General features: G+C 37.7%; 1 protein-coding gene and 1 long non-coding RNA gene across 3 annotated transcripts in view; both read left to right on the top strand.

Moving 5' to 3' along the window:
- The window catches only part of LOC112212957, a 14,490-nt gene extending 8,127 nt beyond the window's left edge, over positions 1–6,363 (top strand). The window contains exon 3 of the long non-coding RNA XR_002946815.2: positions 6,353–6,363. This is a non-coding gene — a long non-coding RNA (uncharacterized LOC112212957). The remainder of the gene's footprint in view (positions 1–6,352) is intronic.
- LOC100742752 (semaphorin-1A-like) overlaps positions 1–7,172 on the top strand; it is a 388,591-nt gene that overhangs the window by 305,518 nt on the left and 75,901 nt on the right. The gene's annotated exons all lie outside the window — the stretch shown is intronic.

A 7,172-nucleotide genomic window follows, 5' to 3' on the forward strand; every position in this document is an offset into this window, starting at 1 on the left:
TAAATGATTGCGGATTTTGTCAGTACCACCTAATGACAAAATCCGCAATCGCTTAGTTGCCAACCCAATAGTACGGGTTTTATTTGGTTTATCGTGGTCGATCGTGCGTGCGTTTCGAAAAAAGATACGGAAGTGGTATAGAAATTTTATCGGTGAGTATTAGGTTGTCCGAAAAATGTCCTTCTTTTACAGACACGTCTTTTACAACGACGCATCTGTATATAAACATGAAACCTAATCTGTCGAAGGTTGTGATCTTTATCTTGATAAAACAAAATGGATCATACGTAATTCGATAAAACAATATAAAACGGAAAATGTTGTGCATCCATTATTTCCTTATAAAACGAAAGAAACTTTTCGGACGACCTAATAAAATAGGCGAATTATTAACGCAAGGAACCGGCCTACGTTTGATTCGTTATTCCTGTATTTACTGATTCACGATTTTCGTTGGTGAAAATACATACTCGGCGATGGTAAACGGTTAATGATATTTAGAATCTTCGATCGGTATCGTACTTCTTACACTTTATTTTTTATAAATTGTAAATCTTCTACTTGGTCTATTAACCGTGCTTCTTTAATATAACGATATGTGTTTTAGACTGTGGAAGTTAAGGGTCATGGAGGTAGTTCTACACGATTTCACGTAGCCAAGTTAAAGCGAAGAGTACTCGACGCACTCTATTACAACCTTTGAAATGCGAAAATTAGAAGCTCTCTCGGTGTAGGTACAGCGTTTCTTAGTTGTGAAAATTAGAAGTTCTCGGCGTAGCGCTAGATCTCTTAGTTTGCGGAAGTTAAAAGCTGTTGACGTAACGTCGCTTCATAAGTTAAATCTAAAGAGCACTTCAAGTACCGTTGTGTTCTTCAACTTTTGAACGCCTGCGAGTCTTCCTGTTCTTCATTTTCAAAGTTCCACGCCTTAATGTAACCCTGTGTCTTTGAAATCGTAAAAGTCGGCAACGATTAGTTTAGCGTTAAATCGATTGACGAGACAAGCGCATCTATAACGTAACGATAAGTCTCTTAGGTCGCATAACGAGATCGTATAACATCGTACATCGCGTGTCTCGATTTATAAAAACTGTAAAATATCGTAGGGATATTTTTGTAAAGAATGAAAGAAACGTATAGTTCCAAGAGAATTGGAATATTGGAAAGTTGGACAGCGCAAATTTATTCAGCTGTATTTTCCTTGTGTTCTCTGATTAATCTGTTTTCGTTTTCCGATCATTGCCTTTTCGAAAGCATATCAGCACAACAACACGCTCGTATCCATTCAAAGCAAACTTAAATAGCTTTAACAATCAAAAATAAAATAGACGAATAAATTAATGGTACACAATACCCAAACGCGATAACAGTCGTCGATATTGTTTTCACGGTATTGTCATGTTATCACCGTCTTATTCGATGACCAGCGAAAATGACTGTTCCAATATCCTCGGTGTATTGAAATTTTAATTTAATAGTAATTTGCTGAAAATTTTTGAAAAGTTTTTAACAGAATGTTGGAGATTAAAACGATTATTCAATTTGTTTGAAAAGGAACATTTCATGGGGATTATTACTTTCGCTTAATGTAGTTGAAGATAACATCCCTGACCATTCGCGGGGGAAAAGGTATTTAAAGTTGGAGCTCTAATTTATAGTATTAGTCGGAAAAGTTTCGAAAGGAACTTTTCTCGCAAGAATGAGAAAGAAAAGCGAAACAAAGAATGCTTCACCGAAGGATTACGTATGACAGAGATGAGAAACGTGAAAGGAACTGTAACGAATTTATCATCAAACGAACAAGTATGTTTTTTATTTAATATATTTTAAAATCGTGAAAATTCATGAAACAGCCTGATAACAAAAATTGTTGATCGTATCTATAGCCATAATCCTGTGTTCTATTATAAATGTATTTCAACTTCATATCGCCTTAACGTGTACGAGGCCTGGCAAATCCCATTTTCTATTACGCACCTGTTATTATTTCCTGTTTCCCCCTTTTCGTGCATCGAATTGAAGTGATGCGCGGCGTTTCGCATTGCATGCTTCTATCAGCTTTCCTAATTGGAGTTAGTTGGATGAGAACACGGCAATTTTCTAGGCTTCGTGGGGTAGGCTTCGTGGATAAAGCCTGATCCGAATACGCGAATTTTCAACGTTAATGTCAGTCGGCGAATTGCGAGATAATTAATAATATCGCGTGATACTCGGAAATTATTTTTCCTCCGCGTTTCACTGAAGTATACGTATACAACACGAAAAGATCATTTTTCTTATACACCTCGATATCCAAGTTTTAAGATCGATGCAACGCGATCCAATCGAATACAAATTTATTCCTACATTCTTGTTTGTTGTAATAAAAAGTATATGGTTACTCGTGTGATAAAATAATTTTCAGATTATATTACGCAAAATAATACGATATCTTATCGCGAATAGAATTTCTTCAACGATATTATTCTACAATTTAAAAAAAAAACAAATAACGCGGACGATATATCAAATTATTGTAATTTTCTAGGTAAATACATTTTCACTCGTGATTTTTCCTCGTCCAACTTTTTATATATCAAACGTATGTACGTACTTTTTCCATAGCAGCTCCGCTCGTCTAATTTAACTGACCTTCTCGTCGAAAATAATCTAATTGCCATAAAGTATTACTCTCATACGTTGTTCGTTAAAATTCCTTTACTTATATCAGATCCATCCGCAAATCGCGTAAACGATCGAAAGAAACGAATTCAACCAATTTCCAACGAATGTTTGTCTACTTTTCCTTCTTCTCTCTTTTAAAACTGTTTCGCGTTTCTCAACGGAAGCAGGCGCGTTTGCTGCATTTCTCGAAAGCTTGTCGCAAAGATGATTCGAAAAATTTCACGTACATACCAGAGAGATATCAGGGTGGACAAGCCCGCTGTAACGCCGCGAATGCGAACGTAGTCGCGTTCTAAGCGTCATGCATATAAAGAAATTGGAACGGCAGACCGTGGCGTGTTGCGATGCGACAGTTCCCTTTTCGTGCATCCAGCAACGTTGTCGCGAGACTCACGTACCAACCCAGGATCAACTTTTCTCCTCGTGTTCGCTTATATCTCGTTTATACCTTTTCCCCTGCTTCGTGTTCTATGCTTTCCAAGCCAAAGTCCTGTGTTTCCGCGTTTTCAGCGGCTTCTTCTTCGCCATCCTCTTTTTGTCGTTGCCGTCCGACGTCCCTTGTTTCCAATGTTTGTAACGCTTTTCCGTTCGTTTCTCTGCATGTGGATTTGCAAGATAATTTTCTTCGAGAAACTCGCGTTTCCGTGACGCCCATAGATAAGTCCAGACCCAAACCTAAGTGACGTATAACGCACATCGAAGTAAAGATGTCAGGAATATGTTGGTGAATATATCGGAAACTAAGGCCGAGCGCAGGTTATATGTATAGTAAAAAAGTGTTCAAAATGCTTATTTCTACGACATATTAAAAAACATAATAGATTGAAATTGGATATCTCGAAATAATTATCGAAACATCCGTCAGATTGCTGATTTAAATTTCGTACTTAAAAGTTGTTGCGCTAATTTCTTTTTCTTTGTAATATGTACGTATGTAGCGTTCAAATACATTTCTGAGTCACTTACAACGCGTGTTTCTAATAAATGTATCATAACTCCTACCTACGTAGGACCTTGAATCCTACCTTGAATCAACTTTTCAAATTTTATTGGCAATTTTAACACTTCCATCTTCCTATTGACGTCTACTTGTCTAAGCAAATTACTTTAATGTACATTATTTCGGCCATTCAAGTTTGCATATCTAAGCGTTCGAATACTTCCATGAGCCACTGTATATTACACGATAGTCGAGTTTCGTTGATAGTCGTTACGTATAGGAAAATTAAACTCTTAGCAATTCTTTCTCTTCTCTCTCTCCTTCGTCTAACATAACAGTTGGGAATTGTGGATCTTAATTGCCGAAATAAGATTAAAGGAACATTCAGGTTACACTTAGAATTCATATTAAAATAGTTTTAGATTTATTTAATAAACACATTTGCACGCATCTCAGCACTTTCTTTGTCTTGACATCTTCCATACCACACTGCCAACGGAACAGTTACATTCGTCTGTTTTTCGAGACGCCGCGCACACACATACTTCCACACACTCAATCTAGTGTAGGCCAATCTAGTGTAGCACATAAAATTATACATATCTCAATAATAACAAATGCGCAGAATTCGATTCGTAAATACGTACATATTTGAAAGTCGAAGGAGCACGAGAGACAAACGTCTCTTTTCGATAAATACAAGCGTAATCACGCGACGTTAATTAAGAAGAGGACGGTGCGGTCGAGGCAAACGTACGAGCTTAGTAAATATTCAATCCTCGAAGGAGTTTAGTGCAGACAACACGACACTCGATTTGCTCTTATTGTTGGACTGCTATCGCGGTAGACGCGTATCCGATACACGTGTCTCCGCGTGAAACCGACCTGGTCGACCGTTCTCGTTAATACACTTTGTATTAATCACTTTTTAAGTAATTAAAGCATTTTGCGTAATATTTAACCACGTGGAATCTTCATTCATTCGATGAATTTTTATCGCTGAAATTTCCGGATGAGACTGCTTTCTCTATACACAAGCGAAACGTCTGTTTTCATCGAAGAACAGCCCCGTCGTTCGATATTTGTGATAAACGACAACGGTGATTTGCGACATCAAATTCATATCGTTAACCCTTTGCACTCTGAATTTTATTTCAATTTCTTTAGCAGCAGCTCCCAGCGCTTTTAAGGGTTTTATTTGAAATTTACTTGAACTAAAAAATAAGACAGTTTTAATAAATAAAGGAAGAAACAAATTCACTGAAACATCAGTTTTATTCACACTATTGTTGTATTTTGTGATTTTTAAGTGTATGATATATCTTGGAACAATTTCCAGGATGCAATCCTGATTTTTTTTTCACACAAAAAGTGGGGCTGAAAGGATGTCGAGTGGGACTCGACAAAGGAGGTGTTGAGATAAAAACTGATGTCGAGTCACTCTCGACTTAGGAGAGCAAAGGGTTAATATCATATTGTGATTCAACATTGCGATTGAACGAAGCCTCCTTTTCTACGATACGATCTTTCGAACAATCGATTAATCGCCAGACATATTTCATACATACGTACATATGTATACATGTGTAGTACGCGTTAGAACAGAATAACGATTGTCCTGCTCCATATACAGCGAGTGTTTTTAGATTTAAGGGTGTCGCTATGAAAGGAGTAACGATGCTACTCCAATTTTCTCATGCATTCCTCTAGTATACTTCTCTCTGACTTTGTTTTTTCCTCGTTGGTCTACGTACTTGTTTCTTTATTTTCTTGCGCGTGCTACCTTTCGCGCTACGTCTTTCAATTACCATTTTTTTTTCTTTTATATACTACCAAGTTTGCTATTAATCTCTTACTTGCAGAAGGTTACAGACAAACGTGATATTGGTACAGTGTTTTGGCAGGAGTTTGGCAATACACAATGTGTTCCACTATGTTTTCTGGCTACAAATATTGGGTTGGCAACTAACTCATTACCATCTAATGACAAAATCCGCGATTACTTAATATGCGATGCAAAGGTATGTTTGGCTGATTTGAAAAACAGCGGCATGATGAGACGCGTGGTATCTTTTAACGCTGCGTATTTGTCGAGCTATTGTCGAGCAGATTAGCGCAAAATACTCAGACACACTAGAGATCTGTGCGAATCTAATATGTCTGAGTATTTTCTGCTAAATCTCGCCATTTCCTCTTTCACTGCTCGTGTTCCGAGGAATATTCGTGTTAGAATATCTCATTTGTGACATACTATGGCGAGTGTGCGATAATTCTTAGTGCTTCAGACTGAAACGCTTGTAATATTCCTATGTTCGAATGACTAGCAGAACCTGAAATTTGTATCTCATACAGGTCCACACTGGTTTAATTATAACTTCACACATATTAGAATCTCATTGCACATAGATTGTTAACTGAGATTCTTTTCCCTAGTAACCAGTACAATTTTCTCATCCTAAGACTACGTTGTTTCCATTTAATTCTGATATGTTTCTTCCATATGAGCTGCCTGTCGATATGAATGCCCGTGTAGATATTTTACATGGTCCGGTGGCGAAATTTCCTTTCTATTGAGCTTAACCGTACGCCAGGTTGTGCTTCTAGTGAAAGTAACGCGTGTTGATTTCGTTCCATTTACTTTTATTCGCCATCCATTACACCGTTTAATTGTGATATGGTGTTACACTCTTTAATTACCGATATCGATACCTGTATGCAATTTTCATTACACGTTATATGTAAAGTGAGTCGCTTTTGTTCTCTCGTTTGTTCTCCTGAATAACTCATTATCTACTTATTAACTTTCTTTTCCTCTCGTTAATCTAGCGGACTCGGCCTTTGTAAAGGTTCTTTCAAGCATAAGAGTAATTGATCAAGTGTTATTAGTAAAATTTTACAACTTGCAAAGTATTAGTATCGATAAATTCTTCGCTGCAAGGCTAACAAGTTTGATAACCAACAAAGTAAAGTTCAATAAGTAAATTTTACAAATTACGAAGCAACTAGGTGTTTGTAGCACAGTAACGTACAATCTACCATTAATAAAGAAATGTTATTAATTGGTATATTATCGTGTGCGAGATGGATGGACGTTTTTGCCCAGAGCAAGAAAACAAATGTCCATTGAACGTTTTCTTCTAATTACAAATTCGCATGTATCTGTGGCGGCACGTGTCACGGAACTTTCGTGATATAAAGCGCTACGCCGTCAAAGCGCAACACCGACGTGCCCAATATGCTGTAACGTCGATTCACATCAGAGACCAGGCCACACACCACGGACAGGATGGCACCCAGATGTCTGCACATTCTTGGTGCGCACCCTCAATAGTCTTAAGTACCCACCAGGGGTCTTGGCATTTTCATAGTTAAGGTCCTTCGGACCAAGCGAGTATCTCTTGTCTTAGATTTCCCTTCACGTTTATTGTCTACCACGTGTTAGCCTAGAAAGTTGGTTTTCTTCACATCTGGTATATTCCGTTAGCAACTTTCTCGCAAGGGCGGCTAAAACCCTTCCTGGTCCACCAATCGTCTTATTATCCAATCGGAGACGGTGTCTACTGCCCTC

The sequence above is a fragment of the Bombus impatiens genome, unplaced genomic scaffold, assembly GCF_000188095.3.
Source record: "Bombus impatiens unplaced genomic scaffold, BIMP_2.2 scf_0389, whole genome shotgun sequence".
NCBI classification, from domain to species: domain Eukaryota; kingdom Metazoa; phylum Arthropoda; class Insecta; order Hymenoptera; family Apidae; genus Bombus; species Bombus impatiens.